We start from the raw sequence: 19,497 nt of genomic DNA, 5'->3' as shown, positions 1-19,497 counted from the left end.
ATGAGCAGATGGTTTGGGGCTCACTTCTCATTCAGATCTGAGCTTTGCATTGCTTTTCCTTGAGTGGAGATGGGTCAGCATTTTATTAGGTATTCTAAAGAGTACTAGTCTTAAGAGATGATCCATGGAGGAAAAGAGTTTCTCGGTTAAATATATTTGGGAGATAGTTGGGAGAAGCTGCTCCCTACATCGCTTTCTTGGATGGAAAGACTCACATTAAAGAGCCTGCTTAACTTTATTTAACCCAGAGTGTCTGGAAAGTATTTTGCTCTGGAGCCCATTTTTGGTGTGTGTGTGTTAATAAGACATTACAGAATACAATTTGAGAAACTGATTTGGATGGGACTGTCCATGAGGGGCTTGGCCTCATTAAGAGTGCTAGTAGTAGCACTGATTTAAATTGCTGTTCCAGAAAGAAGAGTGAACTAATAATATTTATTGGGATTCCATGATGTGACTTGCAATGCTCTTTATAATCATTGTTTCCTTTTTGTCCGCTCATAACCCCATACAGTAGATTTTATATTCTTTACTTTACACAAGGAGCTTGAGATTCTGAGAGACAAGGTATCTCATAAATTAGTTGTACAAAAGAGATAACCAACTGAGGTTATTTTTCTCCAAAGATCAGTCTCCTTGAAATAGACCGTTGAAGGCAAAGACAGGTAATCATTTCCTGGTAGAGTGAGAAACATCCTAGATTTTTAGTGCTAAAATCAAGAGAATCTCAAGGAAACTGAGGGTGAAATGTTGGTCATTCTATGTTTCTTCCTCTTACCCCCAGAATAAATATAGATGAGCCATACTGGCACTCCTTTCTGCTGAGGCTGCATATGGCCTCAGCATCTTTCTTGACACTATGCTCCAGGTGGCCACTACCAGTCAACTGAAACAGGGTATGTGGGTGGGGGTGGGAGGAGGGCTGAGGAGAGGGTATTTTTCATCTCCACCTTATATTACTTTGGTTCATATGAAACATTTTGCCTCTCAGAAGCCTGAGTGCTAGGGGAGAGCGGCTGCTCTGGTTTTGTATTTCAGACTCTAAGTTTTATCCACCACAGAATGAGTTTAACATTTAGTGATTTTTACTTCCCTTCAGGCTGGTAGCTTTCATTTGTGAGCCAAATCCATCCTTCTCAATTCCCTAACCCATTATATCTGGACTAGTCTTGTTCTTGTATTTTGTTTTAGTCTCAGCTCTTGGTCCTCAGAAGGTGCCTTAAGCAAGTGATCTACTCACTTAATAACAAAGAGCATGATTCTACCAATTTGAAATCAGAGTCAATTTATTGAAACTTTATTTTGTGTGTGTGGAGTAAAAATATGTTTCTTCTCTCCTTAATCAACATGAAATCTTAATTAGTTACATCATAGATCAAAATAAATATTAAAATGTGCATGAGAAACTAAATAACGAAGTCCTTCAAATCCCAGGTTATTTGTTACCTAAGAGAATATTTTCTGATATCCAAAGCTAAAAACCAACCCTAATTCTCTAGTCCTATACAGTTTTTTTAAATAAATTTATTTATTCATTTGTGTGTTTTTTTGTTTTCTGTTTTTCTTTTGGCTGTGTTTGATCTTCGTTGCTGTGCATGGGCTTTCCCTAGTTGAGGCAAGCAGTGGCTACTCTTCATTCGGTGCACGGGCTTCTCATTGTCGTGGCTTCTCTTGTTGCGGAGCACGGGCTCTAGAGCGCAGGCTCAGTAGTTGTAGCACACAGGCTTAGTTGCTCCGCGGCATGTGGGATCTTCCTGGGCCAGGGATTGAACCCATGTCCCCTGCATTGGCAGGTTCAGCTTTAGTAGATAATATCAAACAATTTTCCAAAACAGTTGTGTTCATTTACACTTCTAGCAGCAATTATATGAGAGTCCCAAGCACTCCACAGCTTCCTCAAGGCTAGGATTTATTACAGTAAAGGAAGTATTTTTCTTCAGTCTTAGGAAAATCTTTGTGGAAGTTGATCCCCTCATTGATGCCCCTTGCTTATCGCCTTTTATCTCTTTTTCAGAAAATTCTCTACTGCTTTAAATCTCCCCCTTCTCATTCTGCATTTTCTTTCCTACTCTTTGTTAGAAACATTCTATCTGCCTTTGCAAAAAGGAAAATTGTAATGGTAACAAGAAAAATGAATCACTGGAATTTTAGGCGTCAGTATTGTGTGTGTATATATATTTTTTAAAGATTTCAGTTTTATTTATTTATTTATTTATTTATTTTTTGCGGTACACGGGCCTCTCAGTGTTGTGGCCTCTCCCGTTGCGGAGCACAGGCTCCGGACGCGCAGGCTCAGCGGCCATGGCTCACGGGCCCCAGCTGCTCCGCGGCATGCGGGATCCTCCCGGACCAGGGCACGAACCCACGTCCCCTGCATCGGCAGGCGGACTCTCAACCACTGCGCCACCAGGGAAGCCCAAGATTTCAGTTTTTAGAGCAGTTTTAGGTTCACAGCAAAATTGAGAGGAAGGTAAGAGAGATCCCATATACTCCCTGCTCCCACTCATGCAAAGCCTCCCCATTAGCAACATCCTCCACCAGAGCACTACATGTGTTATAATTGATGAAACTACATCATTATCATCCAAAGTCCATAGTTTACATTAGGGTTCACACTGGTCTTGAACTTTCTGTGGGTCTGGGCAAATGTGTAATAATATGTGTCCACCATTATGGTATCATAGACAGTAATTTCACTACCCTGAAAATCCACTGTGTTCTATCTGCTCATCCTTTCCTTTCCCCAACTCCTGGCAACCACTGATCTTTTTATTCTTTTCATAGTTTTTGCCTTTTCCAGAATATTTTATATATATATATATAATATATATATATCACATATTATATATATATATTTTATATATATATATATATATATATATATAGTCATATGATACGTAGCCTTTTCAGATTGCCTTCTTTCACTTAGTAACATGCATTTAAGGTTCCTCCATGTCTTTTCATGGCTTGTTAACCCCATTTCCTTTCAGTGCTGAATAATATCCCATTGTCTGGATGTACCACAGTTTATCCATTCACCTACTGAAGGACATCTTGATTGCCTCCAAGCTTCGGCAATTATAAATAAAGTTTCTGTGAACATTTGGGTGCAGGTTTTTTGTGTGGACTTAAGTTTATAGCTCTTTGAATACCAGGGAGCACAACTGCTAGATCCTATGGTAAGAGTATCTGCAAGACTTTTGATTGTCCTATCCACGGCCTGTTCCACTCACTTCCTGACCCCCCATCTTTATACCAGATATTTCCACACAAATATTCTTCAAATCCTTTAAACTCAACAAATCTAACATTGAAATCATTAACTGCCCAGCCCTACTCCTGTCAAACTAGCTCAACTTCTGGATTCTTTCTTTTGTTTTTAATAATCTCCATTCTCCTGTGGCTACCAGGCTTAGCAATGCCTAGTCATCTTCCTACCTCTCCCTTTCCCTCCGTACACCATTAGTAACCAAGTTTTCCAACTTCTTTCATTCCAAGTTCTCCTTTTCCACTGCCACTATCCTACTGCAGTACCCCATTTTTGCTTAAGCTATTACAATATCTTCTTCCTTGTTTCTAAGCTTCCAATTATTCCATTAATCTAATCCATTTTGTAAATTCCTATTTGCTAAATAATTCTTCATAAGTAATACTTTGATTGTATTGAAAAATTATCAGTTGTTTCCTAGTCCCTGGTGATTAAATTCAAAACTCACTCATATCTTGTCAGTCAAGACCCTCTATATTCTGGCTTCTACCTTCCTCTCTTGACTGTTTTTTCTCTCTCCCCTGATATATTTTGTGACTTCCTGCCTTTGTGCTTAGCTCAACTTGTTCTATTTTAGAATGTTCCCCACACCTACATTTATCTCTTAATTGTTCCTCAAAACCAGATGAATAGCTATGACTTTCCTAATTGTGTACTGATCATTCCATGTATAAATTGTCTCACTCTCCAACTAAACTAAAATCTCTCTAATTGGAGCTCTCTCAAATTTGACTAATTATAAGAATCATCTGAGCTTTGTAAAGATATACAGATTTTTAGGTATACGGCAAGCCTGCTGAATCCTAATCTCTATGGAACATCAGGTAGGTGTGTGAAACATCATCTAATCATATAAAAGACACTGGTGTTCCTTTTCACATGTTGTCTATGGTGCCTTAATGTTTTTTGCGTATAACACGATATTTTCTACTAGGTTACAAGACTGCTTAGGGCTCAGGACAGATCATTATCTCTGTATGCCTTGCATTTCTCAGCACAGTTATTTGTATACACTAGGTGCTTAATGAGTATAGACTGAATAAGTAAATAATATAGTTCCCAGGGTACTACAATGATTATTTTTTAAAAATTTATCAGCAGCATTCCAGCCAAACCCTATCTGTTCTTGGCCTTGCCATCTTTTTCTAAAATGTCTTTTATCACACTCTGATCTCTTCTTTTGGCTGACAGGACCTATATTTCCAGGATCGGTCTTAGGTTCAAACATCTCCCAGAAAACTGGGAAAACAATTAATCCTGTGTCAATATCTCTTATGTCTGGGAAACCCTATGCCTGAATCAATGCATGTACACTATTTTTGATGGGGAAAGGAGAATATTATTCACTCTAACAGAACTATGAGCCCAGAGTATGATATGAAAATCATGAGTATAAAATTATCTTCCCCATATGTGTGAAGACAGAAAGATATTGAAATACCCTGGGTAGTTTGTTCTTACAATTGCTCATGGTGATTTATTCAACTTCAAATCCCTTCTAAGTTTTTCTGAAGAAAGATAAGGCCAAATTACCTGCTGGTGCCTAATCTTTCAGTACGATTACTTAAGAGAACAATTTGGGGCAGTTTTGTGTTTTGATGATATTATGGTGCATTCATGATTTAACAATGGTGAGATGATTGTCATTTATGGGACCCAGCCTCACTGCACAAGTGTTTCTGATTAGGATAAGAACGAAATTGTTGCTGATTAGAGTCACACACTGCGGTTGGCTGTTAGTGCCCCATATCTCCTTAGAAAAAGGTGGCACCTGTAAAAATCAATAATGCATGAGTTGAGAAAGCTCTGAGATGGCATTTCTGTTAAGTCCAGAAGGAAAGACAGAATCACTTTCTCAGCCTCCAAGTTTCTCATTTTATTCACATCAAAGGGTTTATATGGAACACCTGTGTTGTGCTTTTTACTCTGCCAGCTGTTGTGGGTTAGACAAGAGAAATATGTCATTATTCCTACCCTCAAGTAGTTTATGATTTTATTAGGTGAGACAAGACATTTAAACATATGCAATTAAAAGGAAGTGCAAGGCAGTATGTGGACAGGTTGCAAAGCATGTTATGTAAGGAGAGAATGGGATCAGATTTATAAGAGAGAGAAGGAAATGGGCCATCCTTAAGGAGAGTTGGATTTAAGAATGGTCCTGATTTTATGTGAGAGTAAAATGAAATAAGTAAGTAAGGAACAAAACCACTGATAAATGAAATAAGTAAGTAAGGAACAAAACCACTGATAAATGAAATAAGTAAGTAAGGAACAAAACCACTGATAGAGCTGAATGTCTTTCATCTTTTAGGCAGGGGGTTGAGCACTGAGTAGGAAATCTAAGAATTTTTAAGTGGACAACTTGGGTAATTCTTAATGTCTTGTATTCATTACCCTTGAAAATGCCAGAACATAAACAACCTTTTTCTAATGGGGGTGTCTCATTTTGCATTTTAAAGTGATTTTATTTACAACTGGTCTAATCATTATCTTCATCAGTGGCAGCCTTTGAGCCATTCATTTGCAGTCTTTGCATTCTGGTATTCTCCTGCTATTTCTCTTTGTGAGTGTACTTCTCTCTCTGCAGTGATCTATGGTGCTCAGGAAATGATTTTTAAACTGACAGCCTGAAAGATACCAGCACTGAGAGAGTTTATTAAACCCACAGCCAATGAACTTGGTTCAGCCAATGCCTTTAAAAGAATGAGTGTCTGAGAAACTGCAGGGCACTATATCGTTTTAGCACTGAAAAATGAGACGGAGATTTTGAACAGTGTGAAATGGACATTTTGTTCTGTAGTTGAAAATGTGTGTGAGAGAGGAAAGAGGTTTTGCCAGTGGAAGAATGAAGGAAGTATGAACAGGGACAAATTTATGTAAGTGGCAGTTTTCCAGGGACTCTTGGGAGTCTGTTCTCTCAAGGGTCAGGGCAAGGGAGCAGGATTCTTCTGGATAGAAACCAGAAATTCTACAAAGGCAATCTTTGCTGCTTCTTTCTTCTCCTGTTTTAAGGGGGAAAAATGAAGCTTTAAATGAAGCAGAAAATGCCATGGATTATTTAGACACTCACTTACTTTCCTGTAGGCATGGATTGTATCAGATGGTTCTGGAGACTTTGTCCAGCCCCTGATTTTGAGAGTCTCTGTCTCCTGAGAAAGCAGTTTGTGTTTAACTTAGACATAAAATATAGACTCTGTTGAACATTCTAGAACATTGGCCAATCAGCTCAAATAATAATGCAGTGAATTGTGTTAAATGTACATTCTCCAGTATATTACCTGGATTACAGCTCCCAATTCCTGCTTTCATCTGTCTGTTCAGTCTCACTTATTAAGCACCTATACATGACAGGAGACCAGGATACAATGAGAGAGAGGCCCCTGACCTTAGGGAGCTTTGAGTCCAATAGGAAAATTACCAAATGTAATTTGTGGTGGAAACAGAGACTTGGAGGTCAGAAAATGATTCCAGAACTGAGCTGAGTTTTGATGCCTTTTAAGAGTTAGCTAGGTGGGCTTCCCTGGTGGCGCAGTGGTTGAGAGTTTGCCTGCCGATGTAAGGCACACGGGTTTGTGCCCCGGTCCGGGAAGATCCTACATGCTGTGGAGCGGCTGGGCCCATAAGCCATGGCCGCTGAGCCTGCGCGTCCGGAGCCTGTGCTCCAGAATGGGAGAGGCCACAACAGTGAGAGGCCCGCGTACCGCAATAAAAAGTTAGCTAGGTAAAATGTGGAAAGGCCAATAGATTATGTATCACAGAGCTTTAATTAGAGAGTTAAATTCATATGATATTGGAATATTTTGTAAATTGCTCTCGACTGTAATTGCTATACAAAAGTTACCTACATGTATATAATAATAATTTTTTATTTTTATTTTTATTTTTTTTGCAGTACGCAGGCCTCTCACTGTTGTGGCCTCTCCCGTTGCGGAGCACAGGCTCCGGACGCGCAGGCTCAGCGACCATGGCTCACGGGCCCAGCCGCTCCGCGGCATGTGGGATCTTACCAGACTGGGGCACGAACCGTTGTCCCCTGAATTGGCAGGCGGACTCTCAACTACGGCGCCACCAGGGAAGCCCTATAATAATTATCATTATAAAACACTGAAAGAAGAAAATGCCCAAAGGAAAAATGATTCAGTTGGCCATGTATAGTTTGATTATGTCACATATATTCAAAACAACAATTTTATCTGTAATAAGCTAAACTCTGACCAAAAAGATACTGTATTACATTGTCCTGGCCACTTACAAGAGACTCAGAAAGACTGATTACTAGCTCTACTGATACATATGTTCTCAAATGTTTAGTTGTTTCCTCTGGTTGCCTTTTGGGGTGAGGAGTAGAGCTGCTTGAATTAGTAAGTTTTAGTGGTTATCTGAAACAGGCGTTATGAAGAGAAATTATATATTTTGTGGGCTTTTAACACGTGTTCTGGTGGCTTCAAATGCATAACACATTTCTTAATGTGTGACTTTGGTCACAACACTTATTGTATCCTCTCCATCTATTAAATTGGGGACAATAACATCTTTTCTTCTTTATAGGGTTGCAGTGAGGATCAAAGCCATGTGTGTAAACGTCCTTCATAGACTAAAAACTTGCCACATTCTGTTTTGGGGTCAGAAATATCAAGTTAAGCCCTCTCTGGAAAATTCTGACCTTTCAAACTATTCCACACTGCTCTTGATTTTCAGTTTTCTACCTTCTTACTTTATATATAAAATTAATAATTCTAGAATTCACTATATATGTATACAAACATGGAAGAGAGCTGGATTTTAGTTATATGTTCTCAGAATGTTTTTTTTTTCTTTTTCCATCTTCTTATCAAGCCACCTTTCATATAAAATTAAATGACCACTTAAGATTAACTGTTCAGGCCTAGCAGGCCACCTTCTCTTCTGAGAATTCTCCTATATAAATTGCTGCTCTGAGATCTCTCTCACTGTCATGTCATTAATTGCAGAACTAAGAACCTCCCTTGCCCAGGTTTATTATCATTAAAGACTCTCTGTGAATCGTTGGAGAGTCTGGGGGCTGAATTGCTATAGGGAAAATGTTGTAAGTGTGAAACCTGCATGAGCTTAGAATCATTCAAACTCAGATCTGACAATACATCAGGAAAATATAAGGTGCAATTCTAGTTCAATGTCCTTCATGGGAATCATTATGTTTTTAAGCATGGAAGGGATCTTAGGGAGAACTCACTTCAGCCATATCTCTTCCTCCTGTTCTGGAAATGATGCTGAAATGAATGAAGTGCTTTGGCCCAGGTTGCGCCTTAAGCACCAGAACTCATGTCTCTCAGCTTAGAGCTCTTTCCATGACGTGCTTCTCCTTCCCCTTTCTGGTATTGTAAATTTCAGGGCCCAGGTGCTTCATAGTCGGAAGCAGGATTTGTCAGGGCTATATAGTGAGAGTGTGGCTTTTGGTTCATATTATTCAATTCAGGGTTTCATCCTAATAGGCAAGAAAATGGATTTTAATTTAATCTTTTAGTATCATAATCTTAAAAAATTGTTTAGATGAAAACATTTAGCTCTTTATGTGGGTATGGTGGGCTCTATTGACATAAGTTAATGTAGCTTATAAATTAAGTACACATATGTGGCGTAGGATTTAGAAAACCTGGATTCTATTTCTCCTCTCTCTACCATTTGGCTGTGAGACTATCAGCATTTCAATGTTTCAGAATCTTAATTTACTTTTCTGCAAAATGAGAAGACAACTGTCTACTACATAACATTGCTGTCTGGTTTAAAATAATTTGTGAATGTGGAAGCTCATGTTGTCTGTAAGATATAACGCAAATACATTAATATTATCACTTAACTGTGTGCTCCAGAGCCCTCCAGCTTTGCTGCCTCCTATATGTGGTTGAATCAAGTCATATACAATCCCAGCACTAGGTAGCTCCATAGGAAGTATCAAGGGTCTTCCTTAAAGGTTTTTAATTCTGATCATCAATTATCTTCCTTGTTGAATTTTAGTCATATCTGAATTCTAATCGTTCAGAGCTTTGACTGGAAATGAGCAATGTCAGGGAAAAGTCATTTATGTTAAAAAAAATCACAAATTAGGAGAGATAACAAGGAAACGGAGGCGATTAAATGATAGAAGGCTTAGTATTCTGAGCTTTAAAAGAAACTATAGTTTATTTTGAATGTTTATTTTGAAGCAGAATTTTTGTGACTTTCGGCCGTGCTCCATGTCCATGCTAATGGTAACAGATGTCCCACCTTCCAAAACAGAGGCAAGCTTGGCAGCTCTTCTCAACAACAAATTTAATTATGACTGCAAATATGATAATGGAGCAACCTTTCCAAGTTTTAATTGGATCTGCACTTGGCAGAAGCAACCTTCGTTTTTCCACCATATGGGTAACAGTGGTGCAAGGTGCTGTCTTGTGCCCTTGCTGTGAATTAGTCAACTCTTGATTATCTGCACAGGAACCAGCCATGTAGTGGATCAGTCATGGCTCTTTTATAACCCCATCCAGTTCTCCCTGAACCTAATAGGTAGCTGGACTGCCTCACCACATTGTCACTTGGTTTAGTCTTGAGAACAGTAAACTCATTTTAATATTTATTTGGCAGAAAACCACATATTAATTCTATGTCAGCTTCTTCATCACTCGTTGCCATGAGATTCCATTCTAAATGTAATATTCCCATGATCTTAGATGTGTACTGTGTTTTATGATTTGCAGAATATAGTACAAATTGTGTCATCCAGACACCAGTCCTATGGCTAGGAAAGGTAAACATTGCAGGTGAAGAAACTGAGTTTCAGAAAGGTTGAGTGACACCTCCAGGGTCATCTTATAAGTAAGAAGTGTGACTTCAGCCTTATGTCTCTGAAGTTAGGGCTCTTGCTTCTGTATGACACTTTCCCCCAAAGGACAAGAGGGTTATTTAGATGATCTACTATTTGGAACTATGTATACTATAGCTTCCCTTTATTAGTGCAGGTAATGGAGAGTTTGAGCTTGAATAAAGATGGTAAAAGATGGATATGCAGGTAAAGAAGCAGGGAAATCTTGATATGGTTATGATATCCATTATCTTTCTAAACATTCCTCTCTGTCTCCCTTAGAACTATTGTCCTCTCATAGCTTCAGGCAGGTCTGTGGAGGTTCTTGGACACGAGGTACAAATGGAGAAGAAATAAGGTTTTTAGTATAAACAGTGCCCGAGGGCATTGAAATGGTTATCATGGACATGTAAAATTTTAATCCAACAACATATATATTGAGTAATGATTAGGTCCTTGCCAGGCACTTGATTAAGCTTCGGGGATAAAAAGATAACTAAAATATATTGTCTTTAAGACACTTATTGGCTAGAGGGAAAGGAAGACATAAATGATTTTGACACCTAGTAAACATAAAGTTAAAAGGAAGTTTGAAGTGCTGTGGGAACCCAGAGGGTGGAAAAGCTAATTCAGTGTGCTGGTGAATTTCAAGCCTTCCTGGCTTAATTTGCACATATGGGAGAGCTGAGACCTTTAATAATCATGAAATTTAAAAAAATCTCTCGAGTCAAATGAAGCTATAATTCCAAATTAAGACTGAGTGTATAGAAATAACCTTGTAACATTAAGGCTAAATCTTTTATGATCAACTCTTTAGAGCCATATCTGGAAGGAGTCTTTTCGCTCATAGCATGTAGAGTCAGCATAAAAGCATGATGCAGAATAAAGCAGAGAAAGCGCTCTCAGTAGCAAAGCAGCATAGATCATTGTGTGGGAGGTGGGGTGCAAACCCAGATAACTGAAGGCCCTCGATTTAAAAATTTTGCTTTGGTCACAGCAACCGTCCTGGATGATTTCAAGGCATGTTGAAATAGCAATGTTCCAAGGCATCACACGGTTCTAAGGCATCACACGGTTCAACCATGTGGTCCAGGCTGGGCTGCGGGGGTGGAAGGAATGAAGCCACTTTACAAAATGCTACATGCTGTCTAGGTGCAGGGCAAGGAGGTGGTCTCTCCAATTTGTCAAAAACTCATTTTCAAGCCGCTAGGTCTCCTCGCAGCAGAATGGTTTCTGGAGCCTGCTTTTTCTTTCTTGGGCCAAAATAGGAGTATTTAGCCAGATGCAAAAGTTGAAAAATAATGACCTTAAAAAGGATTGGAGTGCTTAAAAATATGGACTTAATTAAGCATTTCTATCATTTGGGGTGGAGGGACTCTGATTTGGAGCTACATGTAAGATACAACTTCTATCTTTTCACTGCCTCTGGAACCATGGTCCTAATAGGCCACTCCTTGGCCTTTCTCTGGCTCAAATGGGTAGATAACATGGAAATGATCCTCTATTTTTGTTTTTTTGCTAAATATTACTTAGTTAAAACATTCCTCCTCTGGTACAAAAAAGAAGTGCTGTACGTGTGTGTGTGTGTGTGTGTGTGTGTGTGTGTGTGTGTGTGTGTGTTTGCATGTGCAGAATGCAGCAGAAATAGTGGACGTTGCAGTAATTCAGTTTATTTTTTAATTAAAAAAATTGTTTTTAGTAATTCAGTTTAGAGTAATATTCTTTCCCCATAAGTAACTATTAGGGTGGTATGGGTACAATGTGAAGTAATTTGGCAGAATGATATTCTGAAAAAGGACTGGATCTTAAGACAGAGAAGTGAATTTGAATCCCACTCCTGTTGCTTACTAGGTGGTGAAATGTCCTGCTCCTGCTGAGATGGTTTTCTCCCCTGTTCCCATTGTACAGATTCATAGTCTCTTTCAAAGCTTCCCCTAGTTACCTCTGGGAGTCCTCAGGTTTGGGGCGCTTGTACACATGTGCTCAGGGAAAAGTTTGACCATGTTCTTTGGCTCTGCTTTCTTGTCGAGGCTTCTGATGTGGCTCTGCAGCTGCCCCACCCTCACCCTCATCACAGTATGGCTTCAGCAGGTTAGCTGTCATCCAGGGTGGAAGGGATTCAGAGTACACTGGGTTTGTGGTCTTGGAACATGGGTTTGGGGATGGGCTTCGTGTGATGAAAATGGCTCTCACTCTGATTCTGTCTCACTTCATAAAATGTCCTGAAGAAGCACAATTTGTTCCCAGAATCTCACATATCCTTTATCAGACCTTATCTTGCAGCTTCTGGCCTTAATTTCCCTCTCTATAGGACTTTGAAACCAGTCCTTCTGGCCAACAGGGAGACAGATGCCAAGCAATTCCCTCCCAAATCTAATTCTCCCCTCTATCTTTGACTCAAGCCTCCCTGTATTAAATTCTTCCCCCGCACTTCAACCCTGCACCATAAAGTCATACGAATAAATACCCAACAGTGTCACCAGCCTGCCAGATCCACAAACAGCTCAGCTCTGAATCTCAGGTTTCAATCTTTGCAACCCAAAGAAACAGCAAAGAAAACAGTCAAGCTCTGTTGGTAACTGGAAGGTTTCATGACTTAGTAGTATGTTACAGTAATAATTCAGGAAAGTAGTAATTCTGATACTTATCAGATCCATTTCAATGACAGATGAATGTAATGTACGTGGTCAGTGCAAACTGAGTTTTTATAAGTATATACTGGATTCATCCTGTTATAAGAACAGAACAACAAAATTATAATTTGGCAAATAATAATGCTTGGAAATATACAGTACTTTTTAAAACACTTCCAGAACCATCTTGCTTTTAAAAACGATTTTCTAAATGTTTATTTGAAATACACCTTGATTCAGGCATATCACTTACCATATCTTTATTGTACTTTACAATAAAGTGACAATAAAAATACTAAGTATAAGAGATAACTTTTATTAGATATTTACTGAGATCAGGCACAGTTCTAAACATTTTACATATATTAATACATTTAATCATCTTTACAACCCTATGAGATGGCTATTGTTATTATTAAACTTTTACAGATGAGGAAACTGAGGATAAGAGAGGTTAAGTAGTTTGTCAAAGACAGCCAGTGAGTGGTGAAGCTGAGATTTTTTTAAACCTTGGCAGTTTATTAAGTTTCTTCATCTTTCTTCTTTACTCCTTTTTCCTTTTACACTCTTTTATAAACTATTGCACTGCTTAGTAGGTATTTGTTTAGTTTCTTTCTTTCCCCACTAGATGCTCCCTGATAGAAAGGACTATAACTTAATGAAGCTCAGTGTTACACCTGGCACATGGTCAGGACTAAAATGTCTGCTGAACATAGAAAGGATTCATCAGTGAACCTCAGGACTATTTATCTATTTCTGTTTTGTGTATGGAAAATGTTGTTTAGAGAGTAATAACAAAGAACACATGGGCCACATTCTCATATTGTTCCCAACCAATTTGAGGAGAAAATCTCTTCCCAGATGAAGAGTGATGTGACAATCTGAAAGATGACATGAATACAAGACAACAAGCTGGTACAGCTAATGTGTGAGAAAGTCCCAAATGAATGACAAGGAAGGAAGGGGGAGCAGCCCTGGGATCTACCAAGTTGCTCAAAAACATAGAGTGAGTTAGTGTTCAATCAAGGACTAACACTGGAGTCTTTCATCTGCCAGGTTATCAGGTTATTAGCTTTTAGATAAAACAGTTAGATCAATGTGGGTCAGTTAGATCTGGGTAGATTAGAGCCCAAAACTTACAAGAGGGTAGAAAAGAACTAAAGTTACTGATTTCCAAATGCTTGAATGATCCAAATAGCAAATTCACTTGATTTATAAAACTCTTGGGTCTGTAGCTTGTTAGTTCACTAAATTATTCACTCATTCATTCATTCACTCACTCACTCAACCTTCACATTTATAATTAGTGCTTACTATGTTTTAGTTGTGGATGTCTCTGGGTTTGAAAGAGAAAAGTAGAAAGCCCTAAGTTTCAGAATAACTTTTCTGGCTAGGCAACCATTTCTTGGCAGCAACGTGGCATTGTGGGAGGTGTTTAAGAAACCGCTGCTGAATTTGGACGTGAATCAGGTCGAATCGGGCACCTGACTAGTTTTATCAATTCAACTAGCATATTTTGAGTACCCACTATATTTAAGCATTGTAAGAATAAAGTGACAAAATGTTCCTGCACTTAAGTGGCTTGCAGTGTATTTAATTAGGTTTTATAGAGAGTCTGTAAACCAGAAACTCTGGGAGTACATAGATGAGGAGGATCTTTTCATGTAAGATAAGCTGAAGAATCGCATAAGTTCATTAATGCCTTGGCTTAGTGTCTGTATCTAGTGCTCACAGCTATCCATGTTCTGCTCTCCCTCCTGGGTATCACAGCTTACCATTTCCAGATCCTTTTTGTAGTTAGCTACAACAATGTGATTGGGTGCTGTACAACAGTATGTGAGTAGAAGTGTTGTACCTCTGCCCCATCTGCCCATAAAATTCGCTCCTGGACTGTGCCTACTCTATTTCTTCATCAGCTGATGGAAAGGAGAGGTCTCTATGAACCTAGAGTTGTGGGGAGTCATGAGATGCAAGAAGCTTGGATGAAAAACCACCTGCTCATGCATGATGGGGTGTGACATGAGTGAGAAATTGCAATTAGCCATGATAAGCCAGTGTGATCTGGGGGCTGTTGCTTGCAGCAGTTAAACTACCTTAATTATCCAGCATCAGTGCTTGACTTACACAGTGCCAAATCCTAAAAGCCAGGACACTAAGTCCAGGCATAGGAGGGGCAAAAATAAAACTTGTAATCATGAACTGTCTTCAAATTTACAAAGCACTTTCATGTACAGTAGTTAGTTTTGTCATTGGGTCATATAATAACCAAAGGAAACAGGGCAAGTAGTATTATGTCTGTTTTTCCAATAGGGAAACTAGGCTGTTTGTGTTAGTTAGGCTACTTGGAAATATAGGACTATCAAAATAAACTTTAGTTCAGTTAGGAAAATGCTGCTCTTTAGGACTATCTATGAACTAGGATTTTTTTCCTAACACAGAGTTTTACTCAATTTTTTTTCACAGCCTCTGCCTCTCTGCTTTAACCAGATACATGAGCATGGGATGAAGGGAGTAGAACATGAGAGAGGTAGGATCATCCCCCTATGGGGGACCCCATTGACTGTCCTGGGACTGCTGTGAACTCCAGGAGCACAATTCCCATGGTAGCCTCCATAATACGGCAGAACTGGGCCTTTTCCCTGCTTGGATCACTATAATTATTTGAGGGCATCTGGATTCTTTAAATATAGCTTCTGACAGAATACCCTTTCTCTTTTCACTCCTCATCCAGTACAGGCGATCCTATCCTCCCCAGAGCATCAAACCTTCCTGCAGCCTTTGGCATACCTTTTCTTATTTTAGACTTTGTCGATGTAATTGTGCATTTTATTCTTTCTTATAAAAGGAGAATTTTCTCATGCAACATTTTTACATAGCCTACAGGGACTCTGTACTGACAATAACTCACTTCAACTCCTCCCACCCAGGGGATTTTTCTAATTCAATTTAACTTCATTATTTTATGCAACTAATACACCTAGCATTTTACTAGGAATGGGGCATATAAAGAGACTAGGGTATGATTCCCACTGTTAAGTGGATATTTTTCACAAGAATAGTTTTTTAAAATATTTAAACCAATCAGTATTAATATTCATTTGGAATGACCTTATAAATATATGTTATACGCCTTCAATAGACACCTGATTATACTGCATTGTTCTTGTGAGAATAGAACACATGACAGCAAAGGAGCTCTGAGGATGAAAGAGCAGATTCTACTCAGGCTTGTCTATGTCTGCAAGACTAGATAAGCCTACTGTTGTGGGTCAGGTACTGTATTAGCCTAGACTCTTTTGGTAGCAAGGTATAGAAAATGTAATTCAAATTGGTTTGAGCCAAAGTGAACTTATTGGCTCCTATGTCTGAAACATCTAGGCCATAAGTCTGTGTATTAGTGGGATTAGAAACAAATCTTCCAGTTTCAGAGGTTGGAATTAGAACAAGTTCTTTTTCTTCTAGATATGCAGGCCTTTACACACACAGAAATAGAATCACTTAATGTAGGTTAAACAAAAGCAAGCTTTAGGGCAACTACCTATCTTTCTTAGATACAGCAGGAAACAAAATAAAGCACTCCAGCAAGAGGACAGTTAAAAGTTAACAGCTTCTCACCAATATGGCCAAGTAGATGGTATAGATGTCCTGATAGCCTATGGTCCTCAATCTTCAAAATAGTTGGGTCATAAGATGAGAAAACACTTGTCTAGTCAGTGACTTCCAGCAGGTATAGTAGCAGAAGGACAGGCTGGTGTGTGTCCTCCTACCTTGGGCTCCCTGAAGAGATGGACCCTCTTTTTTATAGCCTCATCTGTGTATGAGTTAGGTAACTCAAGCACACCAGGTTTTGCCAAGGCATTTAGGCAATGAGGCTGAAGGCAAAAAAATTATAAATCTTTTAAATATATAATTAAAAACCACCTACACACTATCATTTTAAATGTAGCAGTTGTACCTGAATTCAAATGCCATGGTATTGTCAAGTTATTGTCAAATTGGACTAGCCACCTTTGTATCAGTGGCCAAAATCTTTTAATGATGCTATTGAACTATCTAGATATCAAAGAAAGAAATTCTTTTTACAAAGAATTTAAAGGGCTTCAATGTCTTGTACCAAGATAATACTCAGGCTTGGCTGGATCCAAGTTCTCAAACAAAGGGTCATTCTCATTTCTCAGCTATCCTTTCCTCTGTGTTGATTCCTTCTCAGGCAGATTCTCTGTTTAATGTGCAGACTGCTGTTCCAGTGTTATGTTTCATCCCCTCATTAACCAATAGAAAGAGAGAGTCTTTCTTCCCCAAAATTGAAACAAAAGTCCTAGAGTTGAGTTATTGCATCCACTTAGGTCATGAGCCTATCCTGAAATAATCACTTCCAATGAGTCTCTAGTTGTTTTTTTTTTTTTTTTTTGCGGTACGCGGGCCTCTCACTGTTGGGGCCTCTCATTGTTGTGTCCTCTCCCGTTGCGGAGCACAGGCTCCGGACGTGCAGGCTCAGCGGCCATGGCTCACGGGCCCAGCCGCTCCGCGGCATGTGGGATCTTCCCGGACTGGGGCACGAACCCGCGTCCCCTGCATCAGCAGGCGGACTCTCAACCACTGCGCCACCAGGGAAGCCCCTATCACCTCTTTTTAAAGGTGAGAAAATTAGGTTCATGGAAATGAAATTTTCCAATGTTGCATAGCTAATAATAGCAGAGCCAGTATTTTCATTTAGTTCTGATTAAATTTTTTTTATATATTCTGTATATAGTACCATGACTGTTAAACTAAGTGTAATAGGATTCTAAGCTTATAATTGTTAAATGTGATGATTCTGTTTTTACATTTGTGTGCCTTCTTTGTGCTTTGTTAATTCTTTAGTTTTAATCAGGTCACACTTAAATATTCCAGTCTTTCCCAATGAGGCAATGTCCCTAGGGAGTGCATATGGCCGGCATCAGGATTAAAAGTAGGATGTGTTTGTCAAAGGCAAAACCCCCCTGGACAACTGTCCTTCCTCTTTCAGTGATTCCTTCTCAGAGCTCTTCCCTTCTTACTTGTAGAATTTTGAGTTTAGGGTTTTTTTTTTTAAGAAATAATTCTCTTATCACACCACCCTACCCCCCATGAACATACATGATTTGAAAATTCCAAACTCTTAACAGTTTCTGTTCACAATATGTGGAAGGAAGAGTTAGAAGCACATTTCACAGTAAGCACAAAATGTGGCAAAACTAGACCGAAAAACACCCAGTGATGGCACAATTCTGTTAAGAGCAATGGGGCTCTTTCCTTTACCAGGCAGCAAAACTTATTTTAGAATCATACCCATATATCTATAAAACAAATTTAATTCTATACAATGTGGTTTTGTGTGTTTGTTTTTTAAGATGTGATTCTAAGGTTAACTTCTAACCCTCTTCACTAAAGAAAAGTTAAAGTGCTTATGGTGGCCCTATTTGGCTTCTCTTTCACTATTCTTTTTCATGGATGGGTTTCTCCTGATTTCAGGCAGCTCTTATCCCACGCAGTTCATGCTGGGTTAGTCACTTCTTACTATTAGAGAATATTACAGTACATAAGATTCAGGGTCTCTCAGATGACAGTTGTTCATATTTCACTATTAAGGCACAAAGTCCTTGTCTTTGTCTACACATTCTGGAAGCTTCCCACTGCCACTGTACAATGTTTCAGTTTTCTGCTTGCTCTCTTTGATTTGTAGTACTGAATAAAACCATTTCCAAGTGTGGGATAGCTTGAGGAAAGCTCCATTTCTACAGAAATAAATCGACTCTGGCATAGCATCATCTAATATTCCCTTTTTCATTAAACTCCTTGATCCCCTTCTTTTCCCCCTGTCTCCTCTCTCCTCCTCCCCTGGCTATATGGATAAGTGGAGCATTGTTGCTCTAAGCATTTCAGGCCAGCATCAGTGTAGGCTACAAAAGCACATGTGGACATGGCCTGCAGACAGTACTGTGGAAGGCAAGAAACTTACCAGAAGATGTTGAGGATAATACATACCTCTGACGTCTGACCCTATCCAGGGCAATCTGGCTCAAAGGAGAGTAGGGTCATGTTCATGAGATAAGTTTCCTTTTCTGTACTGGGAAAGTCATCAGGCCAACAAATAACTGATTAGCATCTTACAGTCTACAAAGCATTTCTAAATGCATTAGCTCCTTTAATCCTCTCAACTCAGAGGTAAGTGTTATTATGATCCCCCTTTTCAGACAAGGCTCAGATTCAAAATTCAGAGCCAGAGCTGTGTCTGAATCAAGATCTTTTAGCTCTGAATCTCCTCTCTTTCCCTGATGCTTCATAGCTGTACCAGAAAAGGGTGTAGTTTTTGTGCTTTTTTAACACAGAAACATACCCTGCGTTGCCTTTTGTGTGAGTATGGTGAAGTACAGGTCTGTTAAATGATTCACTTAAAGAGGGACCCAACAGGCAAGAAGGGATCTACTTATAGGGCAAATGCAAGGAAATTTGCTTTAGATAAAGGATCAAGAATAAGCTGTATATGAAGATCAAATGATCAGGAATGGGGCAAAGAGGGGCTATTTTTTTCTGTAATCTAGAAATCCATGTAACTTGTACTTTCTTTAACAAATAGAGGCAAATAAACTGCGTTCTTCTGCATGGGAATATTCTGTTTATTCAAAATTATGAAAATCAGTATTTTAAAAAGAAATATTATGTCTATTGAAAAGACCCTTGAAATTCTCTAGAATAAGTCAGCTAGCAGAGGTTATGACTAGCAAAGGCAAAACAGAAAAGAGGAGGATTTTTCTTGC

The sequence above is a fragment of the Tursiops truncatus genome, chromosome 20, assembly GCF_011762595.2.
Source record: "Tursiops truncatus isolate mTurTru1 chromosome 20, mTurTru1.mat.Y, whole genome shotgun sequence".
In the NCBI taxonomy this organism is placed as follows: domain Eukaryota; kingdom Metazoa; phylum Chordata; class Mammalia; order Artiodactyla; family Delphinidae; genus Tursiops; species Tursiops truncatus.
The sequence above is the reverse complement of the archived record's forward strand: the minus strand, read 5'-3'. Positions refer to the sequence as shown.